At 42.5% G+C, this 5,259-nt stretch overlaps 1 pseudogene; it reads right to left on the minus strand.

The window, feature by feature from the left end:
- Positions 1-479: 479 nt before the first annotated feature.
- On the minus strand, positions 480-3,175 carry LOC147427360 (uncharacterized; annotated as a pseudogene).
- Between the last annotated feature and the right edge of the window lie 2,084 nt (positions 3,176-5,259).

Below are 5,259 nucleotides of genomic sequence, written 5' to 3' on the forward strand. Positions count from 1 at the left end.
GGCACTCATTTCTTTTCAATAATGCATCCCGCCACCACGTGAAGTGGCCCCAAAAAGTGGTTCTAATGATGACCTTTCTGCATAACTCTCACTAGAAAACACCCACGTTGTGTCCGTCCTCATCCGCGTGCACATATTGACCTCGTTCGCCCTCCTGACGCCACTAGATGCCATCTGACGCACCTACTGACCTCATGTTGTCGGCCCGCGGATAGCTTCCTCGAGAAGTTTTACGCGCTACCAACTTCCCTTTATTGTAGAAAAAACACACTAGTACTGATAATAGTGAAAATCGCTGCACTATGTACATGTTGTCCTACCTGTACACATGTGGGCCCCACGTAACCACCTGGCTATGGAAATTGGGTAATCCTTTATTCAATGCACCATGCATGTGTATGTACATATGCGCAATCCCTTGCTCAAAAAAACTCCTGACAACGTCGTCCTGTTGAAGCCCATCTAGTTGACAAACTCAATCACCTACAAGTCCAACAACAATGAAGGAGTAGCAGACACCCTAAGCAGGAACCAACAAGAGGGTAAACACTTGGGATTAAGGTCAGACGGGCGTCACCAACAAACCTTTAGTTGATGATGTCAGCCCATGATGGCAGCCGATGGTATCCGAAGGTAGCAACAGAGATGGTTGGCCAGCTCTTTCTTGAGCACACCACAGCGGCCATCCATTCTTTTTTTCTCTCCCTCTTGTTTATCAAATGTAAGGCATGCAACTTCCTCTCTCTCTCTCTCTCTCTCTCTCTCTCTCTCTCTCTCTCTCTCTCTCTCTCTCTCTCTCTCTCTCTCTCGATTCTTTATCACCGACCATAGTAGTCTATCTCTCTCCCTCTCCTCCAGCTTGATTCCAGTTGTCGATGTCTCCCACACTCTTTGGCCAACCACTTTGGCTAGATTTCTCTCCATTCCTCTCTCCCTCATGTGCAACTGGGGCACCAACTACACACTCGACCTGAACGCATGCATAAAGTAATCCATACTTTTTTTCTTCAATATCATACTCATCTATCATAGAAGATAGATCACTCTGAGTTACTATGGAAACCGCATTCACTCCCGGACGTCTTGAGAGTGCATCGACTACTTGATTATGCTTGCCAGCAATGTGAACAATATGAAAATAAAATTGTTAAAGGAAATATTCCCACCTCATTTGTTTGTTGGCGGAGAGCTTGGTCGGCATCATGAAGTACTTTAGGCTTTGGTGATCCATCCGTAGAATGAAAGGAGTCCCCAATAAATAGTTATTCCATGAGTCTAAGGCATGTAGAAGTGCGAGGAGTTCCTTTTCATATATGCCAACAGCTTGCTCAACAGGGTCGAGCCTTCGAGTTTCATAGGCTATGCCGTGCCCTTCTTAAAGAAAAACAACTCCAAGGAAATCACCACAAGTGTCACATTGGACCTCAAATGGCTTTGAGAGATCCAGTAGTGTAAGCACAGGTGGAGAGATAAGCTTTTCTTTAAGCTTTTCGAAATCATTGTTCTCCTTGGTAGACCATGTATACCTAGTGTTTTTATTTGTAAGGTCATGTAATGGTCCTGCAATTTGTGAGAACTTTTCTATGAAGCGTTTATAGTATGCACATATACCTATAAAGCTTCTTAGTTTATGAAGATTCCTTGGTTTAGGCCATCCTTTTATTACCTTGAACTTTGATGGATCCATTTAGATGCCATCTTGAGAGATAATGTGACCTAAATACTGAATCTCTTGTAAGAAAACATCACTTTTCTTTCAATTAACATAAAGTTTAATCTCTCTTAGAACATGAAATATTACCTTGAGGTGTTGCAATAACGCTCAAGATTTTCAAGAGAGAGTTTATTTTTGCCTTTGTAAACTCCCTTCTCCTTAGCTTTATTGTTATTGGAATTTCCCTTAGGAGACTTTTGGACATTGTCCCTCCCCTTAGGCTCATTGGAACCCTTGTTTTTTGTGCGCTTAGAATTTCTCTTAGCCCCTATTTGGAAATTGATTCAAGAAGCCACCATAGTATGGTGTATAACCGTAGATATGGTGCGTGGCCTTTGGGAGTTGACATACTCCGCCATTTCTTCAGTTAAGCCCGCACAAAATTTTTGTTTTTGCTCTCAAAATCCCATCTTTTTGAAGACAGTGGCTTTGAGATGTAACTCCCAAAACTTGTCTACATATTTGTGAATAGATTTGTAGGGAGAGAGCTTCAAGCTTCACCATTCGGTGATGTACTTTGTGTTTGGTATCGGTGGCCAAAAACTGCTTCATAATGGAAGCTCTTAAAGCTTTCCATGTTCGTGGAGCTTCACCGTTTTCCTGTAGGCTATACCACCATTGCCTGGTGGACTTTTGAAAGTGCAGAGCTACATGGCGTAGCTTAGAGGAGTCCGTGAAGCCCTCGTCTCCAAACTCCGCATTGAATTGTTGGATAAAGGCCAAGACTTTGTCCGTAGCACCAAAGGTGCCATCGTAGGTAAGGAAAGAGATGCTCTTTCCTCCCTCTTTGAACTTCTTGAGCTTCGACGATCTCTTCCACATGGCATAGTATTTCCTATGGCCTCTTCCTTTTGATGGTTCAAAATTTGCACCATCACTTTCTTCAGAAGATGAAGAATTTGAGGAAGATGGAGAAGAGGGTGACCTCTTTCTCGGCTTTGTCTTGCCTTGGTTCTCTTTGTCCGCACCATCACTTTCTCCATAAGAGGAAGAGGATGAAGAAGATGGAGAAGAGGGTGTCCTCTTTCTCGCCTTTGTCTTCTCTTGCTTTTTGTCATCCCTCTTTGAATTATGGTGTGGAGAAGTGTGCGATGGTCTTCTTCGTTTAGGAGGTGATGGAGAGCGTTTAGCCCGCTATCTTAGGGGAGCCATCTCCGCCGCGGTGGCAGGCGACTCACTTCTTTCTCGTTCCTTTGGTGGGGGCTCTTGAGTTCTCCTTTGAGAAGGAGATGCGTCATCAAGAAGAAAATTTTTGAGCCCTTCGTATGGATCCTCTTCTTCTTCCCGAATCGGAGAGAGTTATCTTTTGGGAGTCTCGCAAGGAGGCTTCCTAGGTACTCTATGGTCATGGTGGGGACTTTGGAGAATTCCATGAACACAAAGTTGTTGTTGCACTTCACTTTGGAGGGTTGGATTTCCCACGGCTTGTTGAAGCCTGTAAATAAGGTAGTTTACAAGCATAGGGGCATCATTAGTAGCCTTCTCATTAGAAAAATAAAAGCTATCAACATTAATTTCTCTCTCTTTACTATTGTCAACTATTCTAGCAACTTTTAGGTGTAACGTTTTCTAGGTGTACTTTGGCACTTCAAGCCCTAGTTGCTACTCCTCTTTACCCCTTTAGAAAAAGCACTGAAGCTAATGTACCCATGGCTCAAATAGCATTAATTGCAAGGAATAAAAGAGAGGGTCATTCAACACCAAAACAAACACTGGCTCCTGTCAAGCTTCTAATAGCTCAATAGTGGTTAAGCCATAAGCAAGCCCCATAGGACTCCACTATTAAGACCATAGCTCTCGACGGTGATGCCTCGTTATCTGCACGAAGATAGGCATGCTGCAAGGCTGAAAAATCCCTATTCTACTTACTCAATTTCAATTAATAGTACCAACCATTTATAGCTAGCTTGAGGACCTCCTTTCTTGAGCAAGAAAAGAGAAACCTTGTGCTTTGATACCAATGTAACATTTAATGGCCTAATAACTTGTGTGTAGCGGAAAATAGCATGAACATAGTGAGAATTTCATTAGAATAGATTCCTACTGAGCATAACAAGAGTGCTTGGGTGGAGAGAGCAACAAAAAGCATAACACCTAGTTAGATAGGGATGAACAATACTTCAAAAGAGAGAGAAATTAAGCTATTGACAATAGTTGAGGACCGGATTTACATGGCGGTCCCCCCTCCAAAAGGCTTTGTATTGTATGTTTATCCCATCAAGAGAGACATTTTACAATACAATTCTTTGTGTTCCTTCAATTCCAGCTAGAGCAATGAAGATGGAAGCTTCAAGCACTAAGCAAAACACTTAGACCCAAGACCTCACACACCTTCAAAGATGGTGAGAGCTAGCAGGGTATCAAAGTAAATTGAGAGGAAGATGGAGTAGTCTTACAAGAAAGATGTACATCTCCTCACATAATCACTCATATTAGCGTATCATAGCTTAGTAATTAGCATGGTAGAGGAGATGAGAATGCATCGAAGCTTGGCTCTTGGTTGGATTTTCCTCACAAAGCCAAGAGTTGTTGGTGTAGGCCTCCCTTGTCACAAGCTTGGAGTAGGTGATAAGCTTTCCATTAAATCTTGAGAAGAAGAGAGAGAGTCTTAGTGCTTCACACATGAGATTTTCTGAGTGTGTGTGTGATAATCCATGACAAATTCAGTCCCCCTCTCTCTCTTGGTCGACCCCTCTTGCATGTTACTCATGCTGACACCCCATTGGACCTCTCCCAGCTTAGCCAATGAAAATTTAGTAGCATAAGTGATATCCTTCTAACATGTGTCCCATTTCTCCTTTTGTGAGAGCTTTAGGTAATTAATTAATGCAACTAAACTCTCATTGGACCCCTTTGTCTTCTGGCCAATAGGAATCAGGCAAGCCATTGGGCTGTCGAATGCTCATTGGACCCCTTGGGAGACTATCCAATAGTCTTCTAGAGAGCTTAATTCTTATTGGTTCTTTTATTAAATGTTTTTTAATTAATTAAAGTAGATTTAATCTAGCCTAATTCTGATTGGTCTACCTCCATGGCCATCCAATAGGAATTGAGTACACCTTGTGGGCATCTGGGCTAGGGAGCTGACATGTGTCCCTCATTCCCTTTGTGTAAAGGAAGCTTGTGAGTGTGTGTGTGTGTGTGTGTTTCTCTCTCATCCCCTACTTCCAGGGCTCTCCCCCTCCTATGTAGGACTCATTGAAGACTTTTTGTACACACACAAAGCATCCAGTTTTCCTAGGCTTTGACCTTTGGACACAAACTTTGAATTTTGGAACCTTAGCATTTTGGAAGTCTTAATGGGTTGAACCTTAGGGTCTTTAAAGCCCATTATTGCATATTGCTCTTTTGCAGATGGCCCCCCGTTTGGATCCCTATTTTCCCTCCTTTGGATCCCTACTGTGGTCGGTCTGCCAGCTTAACCAATATTCTAGACTTTTCTCCCTTGGCACTTCTCCATATTAAATGATCAGTTTAACATGAGAAAATCATTTAGGAGAATTAGATATTATTTATTATGACATTACCTCTCTCTTGGAATCATA

The sequence above is a fragment of the Adiantum capillus-veneris genome, chromosome 23 (assembly GCF_014529385.1).
Source record: "Adiantum capillus-veneris isolate H3 chromosome 23, ASM1452938v2, whole genome shotgun sequence".
NCBI classification, from domain to species: domain Eukaryota; kingdom Viridiplantae; phylum Streptophyta; class Polypodiopsida; order Polypodiales; family Pteridaceae; genus Adiantum; species Adiantum capillus-veneris.